The sequence below is a fragment of the Bactrocera latifrons genome, unplaced genomic scaffold (assembly GCF_001853355.1).
Source record: "Bactrocera latifrons isolate USDA-ARS-PBARC rearing strain unplaced genomic scaffold, ASM185335v1 scaffold_261, whole genome shotgun sequence".
Classification (NCBI taxonomy): domain Eukaryota; kingdom Metazoa; phylum Arthropoda; class Insecta; order Diptera; family Tephritidae; genus Bactrocera; species Bactrocera latifrons.
In genome coordinates, this window is record NW_017536197.1 from 48,266 (window position 1) to 58,090 (window position 9,825).

General features: G+C 36.4%; 1 non-coding gene across 1 annotated transcript; it reads left to right on the forward strand.

Annotated features, from left to right (window-relative positions):
- The first annotated feature begins 1,260 nt into the window (after positions 1-1,260).
- Positions 1,261-1,342, forward strand: Trnal-aag. The gene has a single exon. It is a non-coding gene; the product is annotated as a tRNA-Leu (tRNA).
- Positions 1,343-9,825: the final 8,483 nt, after the last annotated feature.

Here is a 9,825-nt window from a genome sequence, read left to right on the forward strand (position 1 = left end):
ATATTTGCAAACTGGTAAAACAATTAATGCTAAATATTATTGCAAACTTTTGGACGAGTTGAAGGAAGAAATTCATGAAAAAAGACTCGGTTTGCAGAAGAAAAAAATAATTTTTYATCATTGGTATCATTAAATGCAGATGTCATAACGGCTGTTCAAGCGTATATTGCAGACCTTACGGATTCTCACATCAGGGGATCATTGGAGCAAGTGTATTAATGTTCAGTACTGAATAATAAAGTGTACTTTGATTCATAAAATTGTGTTTTTGTTATTAAACGACAAAACTTATTGAACAACCTGTTAATTAAACATTTTACGTTTTATTTAGAATATCCGTGCACTTTTTTGTCACAATGTATGTATATRTAACAAACATATGCTTGATTARGTGAGATTTGGAATGATTAGGTTTGATTTTATTAGATTAGGTCAAGCGACGATTGCGTCACTCTAGATCATTCGATTAAGTTAAAAGACAGGTTAAATTATGCWGGAAAAGATTTCGATTCGAAAAAATGAGAAAAGCTTTGAATATGTTAGATTATATTAAAGTAGATTAAGTTAGGTTAGGTTTGGTTTGTTGAGTTGATTATGACTTTCCACAGCGSGGTTCCAAGCATTTGTGAGCACATTAAGGCGCGGAGGTGTAAAAATAGCTGGTGATGTCCACTACATTCGATCGTTTCATATTTTACTGCATAAACCATAATTGGTAACCTTTGCAAAYACTTTTAAATTCTATTCCAAGCGGCTAWACTGGTCAGCTGATCTGCAATTCAWACTCGCAATGATRTCACACGMMAACCATGGAGACCCRAAAATACAACATTTAATGTGYATATATTTMAATAAATAAAGCGAATAATACCTCAAAATAATTGCAATCGTAAATAAATCGTAAGAAAACAAGTAACACAAATTACATACAAATCTATACAAATGTGTTATAATATGTTTGTACATACATATGCATGTACTTTTAGGCGATGTTAATTGACAGACGTGTTCAAATGGTATGCGACCACAAGCTTTTCACCAACGAACCGGCTATGAGCAGAAACTAGTTCTCGAATTAGCGCTACATATCTATTTGCTCCCATAGAATTAGAAAAGTAAGCTCATTGTATGTACATATGTATGCATATAATTACGAGTAAAAAACTGCGTGCGTTTCTCGATCGCTTTTGTTGATGCCAATGGCTAGAATAAAATCRAGCTGTCTGGTCGGTTGTACACGCGATAATAGATTAATATGACGGTAGCGTGGCCGAGCGGTCTAAGGCGCTGGTTTAAGGCACCAGTCTCTTCGGAGGCGTGGGTTCGAATCCCACCGCTGCCATTATATGTACTTTTTAGTCAACAATATTGTTAACATAATCTTTTCTGTTATCATCTAAAATTCCGATTTTTATCCWCGTTAAATAGTCGCAATAAGAACTTATGAAACTATAGAAAGCAGTTTTAAGTAGCTGTTTGTGTAACAGCTTTATGCCAAGGTGACTTGATCTAATCAATTTTTTCGGAGATTACATTATTGCCCTAGACACCAATCCGCGCCAAATTTCGTAAAAGTTTGTATGGCAGTTATATTTTATAAAGTACCGATATCGGTTCTGACAACCGCTTCTTGCGAAGAAAAGGACGTGTGAAAATTTTCAGTTCGATATCTCATAAGCTGAGGGACTAGTTCGCATATATACAGACAGACAAACAAAGGGTTAGGGCTATAAATCAACTTACCTCGTTATGCTGATCATTTGCATTTCCTTTATATTTTATAGGGTTTCCGACTTATTACCAAATATCTTAAACAAATAAACAATTGTTCTGTAACCGCTTTGGTGTGAGGAGCACAGAGGAAGAGAATAGTATCACAAAAAAAGCAGCATTCCCACCGGGCAGTCACCTATTCTGGAGAATGCCTTCCGTGACGAATTCGATGCTTGGAAATCGCGCTAGCAGCGATGCATCGACGCAGAAGGAGCCTATTTCGAAAGCTTTTAAAGAATTGTAACGATTGGTTAGATCATTTTTTTTAAATCGACTCAGTCTTCTTATGCACAAACACCGTATATTCAAAATATGAAGCTTCAAAATGATACGTGGAATGGGATTAGTGAGGAAACTGGTCTTTCATACMTGTCTTATCCCATTTGAGATGGAAATGGACGATTTTTGGATGAAAAGAAATATATGGAGACCGAGTTCTGAAATAAACTAATATATATACTGGACACATTACAGGAATCTGGTGAACGCAGACACCAGTGAAGCACTCAACGTCGGGTTAGATGGAATTGTACTCATAATATGGATAACACTGCGATAAGATAACAAGTTTTAATGGGCGAGAAGAGGCACTCATTTTTCAAAGATTTTATCTTGATTAAGTACGGTTAAGTTTTGTTTAGGTTTGACCAGATTAGATTAAGTTGGGTAATGTAGAGTTGAGGTTCAACTTGATTGGGTTCAAATAAATTAGGTTATGTTAGTTAACGTTGGATTAAGTTGTATGATGTTGACTAAAGATTCAAATGAGTTGTATTTGGTTAGTTATGTTAGTTTAGGTTCGACAAAATAAGTACGGTGTCATTAGCTTTCAGTAAGAATAAAGTAGGTCGAGAAAAATAAGATATTATAAAACACTTGAGTTGAAATATTTTTTACATATAAGGCATTTGTAATGAATATACATATTWTAGAAAGTAAGCCATAGATCAAACGATGACTTTAGACATAAAAATTAAGAGAATCGATGTATACTCTTTCGTGTAAAAATTGCTTGCATTTTTGAGTAAATTCTACCGAAAAAACTAGTTATTTATGACACATTACTAATTTTTAGGAATATGGATGCAAAAAAAGTATAATATGTAGATTTGAGAGTTTAAATCAATAGGCTTGACCGCACACTTTGACTAAAAAAGTKACTTCAACATAATTTATTCACTTTTTCCTCTGACTACGTCCTCAGCAACGTTGATATCCGCCGCTGGAAAAGCTTTTCAACGCAAATTTTCAATTAAATTTTTATACTTTAAACTCAAGACCATCACGAAAACCGCTCAACAAGCTTCGTCTTCATTATTCTAGTCCTTCAAGCGCCACAGCTGCACTTACAAGCAGCTCCACCATACACCTAGGCACGTAGGTCTATGCTCTGAGTATATGTACGTAGTAATTCTAATGTAAGYGGGTAAACGTAATTGTAAGCATATTTCCTGGGAACATTTTATTGCATTTCAGCGCATCCTCAGCCGAGATTTATGTGATCCCTGAATTTATTATGACCACAAATGTGGTGTGTGGTGTGCGGGAGTGGAGACGGCGCTTGATATTGAGTGGGCGCGAGTGGGGAGGAAGGTGTTTGGCTTAGAATAATGCGATAAATGCAAATTGGTGTGGCGCTAAAATGAAAATTATTTGCCGCTCACGTGCGTAATTCAGGCGCATGCGGCAGCAGCACTTGCCACCTAGACAAAAATAAGTATGAAGAWTTATAAAAATGTTTACCTGYAACAAATAAAAATTACGATTTTCGTACATTTARCTGTGGCGCGGTATTGCTCAACTCACTTGCTTCAGCCACAGCAATGAAATGTCTAACGTCAGCACGCCTAAAAGTATGCTTAGGYGCTTTAAATGTAAGCATTGAGCGAGCGAAGCTAATAAAATTTTAATAGCTTTCATGTTTCCAGCGATATGGCGTTGCTTGTGCGCARCTCCCGCACAAACCGTTATAATTTCACAGCCGCTTCCAGCCATTTAAGCMTTTCATTACGGACTTTCCTCAGCTAGCTAGCACTTCACTTATTGTTTCTTATATATTTTAATGTTATTGTTGTTGTTGCTATTTTATTGCTACYGTTGTTGCACTGATTGTTTTAACATCTGTTCTACGCCGTGGCTATTTCGTTCATTTGTGGCCATAAACATGTGTTGCTTGGTCATGTTCGACCGGCCCCGCCATTYTTGCAACACTGACTTTTGACTTTTCCAGCTTTTGCGTTGTTGTTCGTTTGTTTATTGTTGTAATTTCAAGTTTTATGATTTTTCACCACGCTAAAGGATAAGTTAATCCTTTTTTTTTACAACCGCACACAAATTTTCTTTAAATTGTGGCAATGGGTGTGTTTTATTAAGCATAAACAGCTCAATTTTATGCAACCAATGCAGTGAGTGCTTGAACCCTTAGCTAGTCGTTTTTTCTGCTTTTTCACCTAACACTGCAGATAAGCTGAATAAATGGGCCATAAAGCATAAACATCGGTTGATAAAGGCTCGCATAAATCAAGTGGAAATTTTTATTATTTAATTTCACACATTCAGCTTTTCTATTTGCAATTCGTTGCAACCCTGCTAGGGAGCACATATTTTAGGAAACATACTTTTGCATTTTAAAGTACTTGCCAACAGAACAAAGTAATTAAAAAGCACTCAATTTGAGGATAATTGTTTAATAAAGTAAAGACACAATAAAATTGAATTCAAAAAACATTACCTAACCAAATAGTTATAAAACTATTTTGTCTGTATTCATATTCCACCGGAATGAGTTTTCAACCGATTGTATTACAGTTAGATTCCGTCTTCTAACAAAAAGCAAATTTTACGTATTATTTTTGGAGAAAACTCGTAAACTTTTTGATTCAAAAATTTATACACATATTATGGTGCCTTTTAACTGTATTTTAAGATTTAGTATTATTTAGTAAAAATATTTATTTGGAAAGTAATTGCTGATGTCCAGGAGTTTCTCACAAAAAAGATGTTGTGGGGTGAGCACTATATCTCTGAGCTGGATCCTCTGAAATAAAAAAAAATAAACAGATTTCGTTAAAGTAATGTTAAATCTAGTAACTAATCGAAGGAATAAGCAAAATAATYTTTTTTTGACAAAGTAGCCACCTTAAATCTATAAACAGGGTGTGTTCAAAAAGTATCGCGAATTTTGTGTTTTTTCAAAAATTATTTATTTATTCATGAATATCTTGAATATCTGAATTTTGTCCCTTTCAAAGTAATCCCCATGAGATATTATACACTTGTGCCAACGGTTTTTCCAATCTTCGAAGAACTTCAAAAAATCATTTTTTCTTATCTTCTTCAGCTCCTCCTTCGATGCCGTCTTTATCTCGTCAAGAGAAGCGTAACGTCGTCCTTTCATGGGCCTCTTCAGTTTAGGCAACAAGAAAAAATCACAGGAGGCCAGATCTGAGGAATACRGTGGCTGCGTCATCATTAGTGTGTTGTTTTTGGCCAAAATGTCGCGCACAAGCAACGATGTGTGAGCAGGGGCGTTATTGTGGTGCAAAAGCCAATTTTTGTCACATCTTCTCGGCCTTCTGAGAACATTTTGTACCACCGATAAACGTTGCTTCGGTCCAAGGTAGCTTCTCCGTATGCCACATTCAACATTCGCAATGCATCCGCGCACTTAATTTCGTTTTTCACACAAAATTTTATCCAGGTTCTTTGATCAATTTTTTTGAATAGGTAAAAATCGAAGACGATCCAACAAACAAAAAATGAACATTCAAAATGGCCGAGCTTGTCGGCATAAGTGAGAGACATGAGCCGCGAAAATTCAAAGTTCGCAATACGAACACATCTCGTATGTATATAAAAATGAAAGAATGTCTGCATGTTCCAGGTAGGCTCCGAAACGGCTGAACGGTTTTCGGTGAAACTTTGAGGAAATCTTAAGATTGACCTAACAAGTAAAGTTTGGACGATCGGAGCACTTTGTTTTTTTGTTTTGAACTATCAAATATAGTTTTTATTTAATATGATGATATTCTATTGTTTTATAACCCAAATTTGTGTTGACACATGCGTTGTGAATATATATGTCAATATGAAACATATTTAAGTACAATGGAGTATATTGAAGTATATTAAAGTAAATAATTAAAGATTTTTAGGAATTTCAGGTAAGTTGTAGCGCCACGAATATATTCCTTTACTGATGCATTTTCAGTTGATTATTACAACAGAAAATTGAATTTTACTTCACACAATCATTGCAATAAATAAAAAATGGCACCCTAAAAAGTAAGTATTGGAAAAAAAACCTCCAAATCAAAGAATGTTAAGGAAAAAAGAGCAAACGAAATAGCTGATGAACGTGAGTTACGCCTTGAGAAAACCATAACCGAATATCTACAAGAAGAAATATAGAAACTAAACAAGTAAGGAAGGGCTAAGTTYGGGTGTCACCGAACATTTTATACTCTCGCATGATAAAGTGATAATCGAGATTTCAGGCGTGGTTGTGAACCGACTTCACCCATATTTGGCACATGTCATCAGGSTGTTAAGAAAATATTATATACCGAATTTCATTGAWATCGGTWGAGTACTTCCTGAGATATGGTTTTTGGTCCATAAGTGGGCGAMGCCACGCCCGTTTTAAATTTTTAAAAAAAGCCTGGATGTAGCTTCCTTCTGGCATTTCTTCCGTAAAATTTAGTGTTTCTGACGTTTTTTGTTAGTCGGTTAACGCACTTTTAGTGATTTKCAACATAACCTTTGTATGGGAGGTGGGCGTGGTTATTGTCCGACTTCTTCCATTTTTGAACTGTAYATGGAAATGCCTAAAAGAAACGACTCTATACAGTTTGGTTGACATAGCTATAGTAGTTTTCGAGATATGTACAAAAAAGTTAGTAGGGGCAGGGGCCACGCCCACTTTTCCAAAAATTGTGCCAAATTTCATTTTAATATCTTTATTTACGGCTTAGTTATGACATTTTATAGGTTTTCGGTTTCCGCCATTTTGTGGGCGTGGCAGTGGGCCGATTTTGCCGATCTTCGAACTTAACCTTCTTATGGAGCCAAGAAATACGTGTACCAAGTTTCATCATGATCATCAATTTTTGCTCAAGTTACAGCTGGCACGGACGGACGGACAGACAGACATCCGGATTTCAACTCTACTCGTCACCCTGATCACTTTGGTATATATAACCCTATATCTGACTCTTTTAGTTTTAGGACTTACAAACAACCGTTATGTGAACAAAACTATAATACTCTCTTTAGCAACTTTGTTGCGAGAGTATAAAAAGAGCATGAATCACGGCTTCAACAAGATAGTGAAAAAAAATCTTCATCGCGAGCTACCGAGACAATCCTAAAGCACACGCAAAGACTTGATGCCAATCGTAACCGAATAGCTCAATAAACGGTAATCAAGCTGCAGAAACTGATCTTCGTTTTGCAATCAGTACTGAAGTAAGACGAGAAATCGTCTTAGAACTTCAAACTAYGTTTCATGAACACAACAGCCTCATACGTTCATTCAAAACAGCTCTAGACCAGATGCCGACAGATAATTATAAGGTTGTGATAAGAGCAGACAAAACACCACCCGGGGAGCATAAGCGTCGATTCAATGTACAGGTAAAAGACGACGTTGCAGTGGTTATGGTCGGAACGGAATTCGAGCGACGCGATATCATCATCCATCTTCGAAATGAAAACCTTCGACGCGTTGCGGAAAAGCACCGATCATTTGATACATTACAGTATCCAGTTCTTTTTCCASGTGGCGAAGATGGTTACCATTTTAATGTAATGCAAGTAAATTTAAATAATGACTCAATAAAAACAGATGATGGCATGAACTTTTAAGCCTACCGCCTTATGATCCGACGAAATGAATTTAATCATTTGTTAAAATGCCGTGAACTATTACATGAATTTGTGGGCGACAAGTACGCAAAAATTGAAAGTGAACGTCTACGCGCCGAGGAATATATTCACCTACGTGATGCGATTAATAATGATGAAAATGCTGCCAAATGGTGGTTTTGCCAGCAACGTACACCGGCAGTCTTCGACATTTGAACAAGTACGCCCAAGATGCTATGACTTACAGGCGCAAAAATGGACGACCAGACCTCTTCATTACTTTCACGTCCAATTCAACTTGGAAAGACATCACTGACCTGTTAGACCCCGATCAAAATTCAACACATAGACACAATCTCCTTGCACCAGTATTCAAGCAAAAAACAAAATCTAATCTAAAATCAAATATCGGTGAARAAAAATTTTCGATCCGAAAAGAGCGGTGCCATATCAGGGAATGCGGGGAGTGGTTAATGGTAAAAATGTGATATTTGGTCAAATAATCGGTCAAAAGCATCRATCGATGAGACGGACCATAAGCAATTTTTGGTCGTCAGTCAATTTGTGCGGAACATAGCGTGCACACACCTTTCGTAAGCCCAAATGTTCGGTCAAAGTGCGAGAAATCGATGTTTTGGAAACGTTCAATTTCATTTCTATGAATTTCAATGATGAATTCACGCACAGTTTCGATGGAATTTCTGGTATCACGGATTTTGATTGGCACTTGATTGATCTTCATTCATGACCTCACGACCACTTTGAAAACGTCGAACCCACTCGTACATTCTGCTACGGAATAGGATATCGTCGCCATAAACTTATTTAATCAATTGAAACGTTTGGGTAAAAATTTTATCAATTTCAAAACAAAATTTAATGTTAGCTCTTTGTTTGAAGCTCATTTTCGCACCGATAACACAAACATGCTGACACTTAAAATTCAATAACTTCACTTCCAATCAATGAAATGTCATGAAATTCTCATTGGACAATCGTAAAGATGGCCGATTTTAACGCACTACTCGACATAAAGATGGCGCCACCAGATTCAAAATGTCAAGTTTACTTTGGAACGCACCTAATATGTACATTAAGAAAATAAAATGAAAAGAAATAAATTTTCTGAAAATTCTAATTGTATATGCCCTTAAGCGATTTCAAATCACAATAGTTTGGAAGTTTTCGTYGTTCCACAAGTTCACTAAAGTAATGTCAAACCTTCATAAAACCACCATCACTCCATTTGATATCGTATATGATACAACCATAAGATACCAAATGGATTACTTTGGGAGTTGAAGGAAATTAATACCATATATTTAGACCGGATGTCGCAGCGAATTTTGCTGATTTTTTTGACTTCTAAATCCTTGTCGATATCAGCATGTATGTTAGTATAACTCATCGTTTTATTGCTATTTAATATTCCAAATGTGTTATTACGTATTAACCTCTACCCAAATATTGTAAGAAAAACTTTATCTGCGATGTCAACAATTCTACAGCATATCGAGCGGCGGACAGGCTGACTCATGAGACATAAAGGGAGAGAGCTTTACCCCTGTACTGGCTGATGTTTATACTGACCCCAATGGAGACTAAGATTTTTATTGTCCTTTATATGATGACGGAAGATCTTTCGGACTTTTTTTGTTTTACCGAGAGAAAAATCTGACGATAAGTGTATATTGGTTTACACACTCGAAACTCATTCGGCAGACCTAATCTGATTAAGTTCTATAAACTGTCCAGCGAGTATCGACTCATTTTGATTTTTTCATATAATATTAGGTTGTCTTGCGGTATTTCGGGTAGTTGGCGGAGGAAGCGCGTAGTTCTAGTTTCATTCCTCGCATCGGGTCATGTTATACCTTTTTGGAAAGCTCATTTCACGCGCTAACACGTGTTTATTCTCGTTTCTCTTAAGTCGTTCGTGAGTTATAGCGTCGCAAACATGGAGAAAAATAAAGAGAAAATACGGCATATTTTACAGTACTACTACGATTAAGGCAAAAATGCATCTCAAGCCGCCAATAAAATTTGTGCAGTTTATGGACCCGATACAGTTTCCATTTCCACCGCACAACGATGGTTTCAACGTTTCCGTTCTGGTGTAGAGGTGGTCGAAGATGCGCCACGCTCCGGAAGGCCTGTCGTCGAAAATTGCGATAAAATAGCTGAATT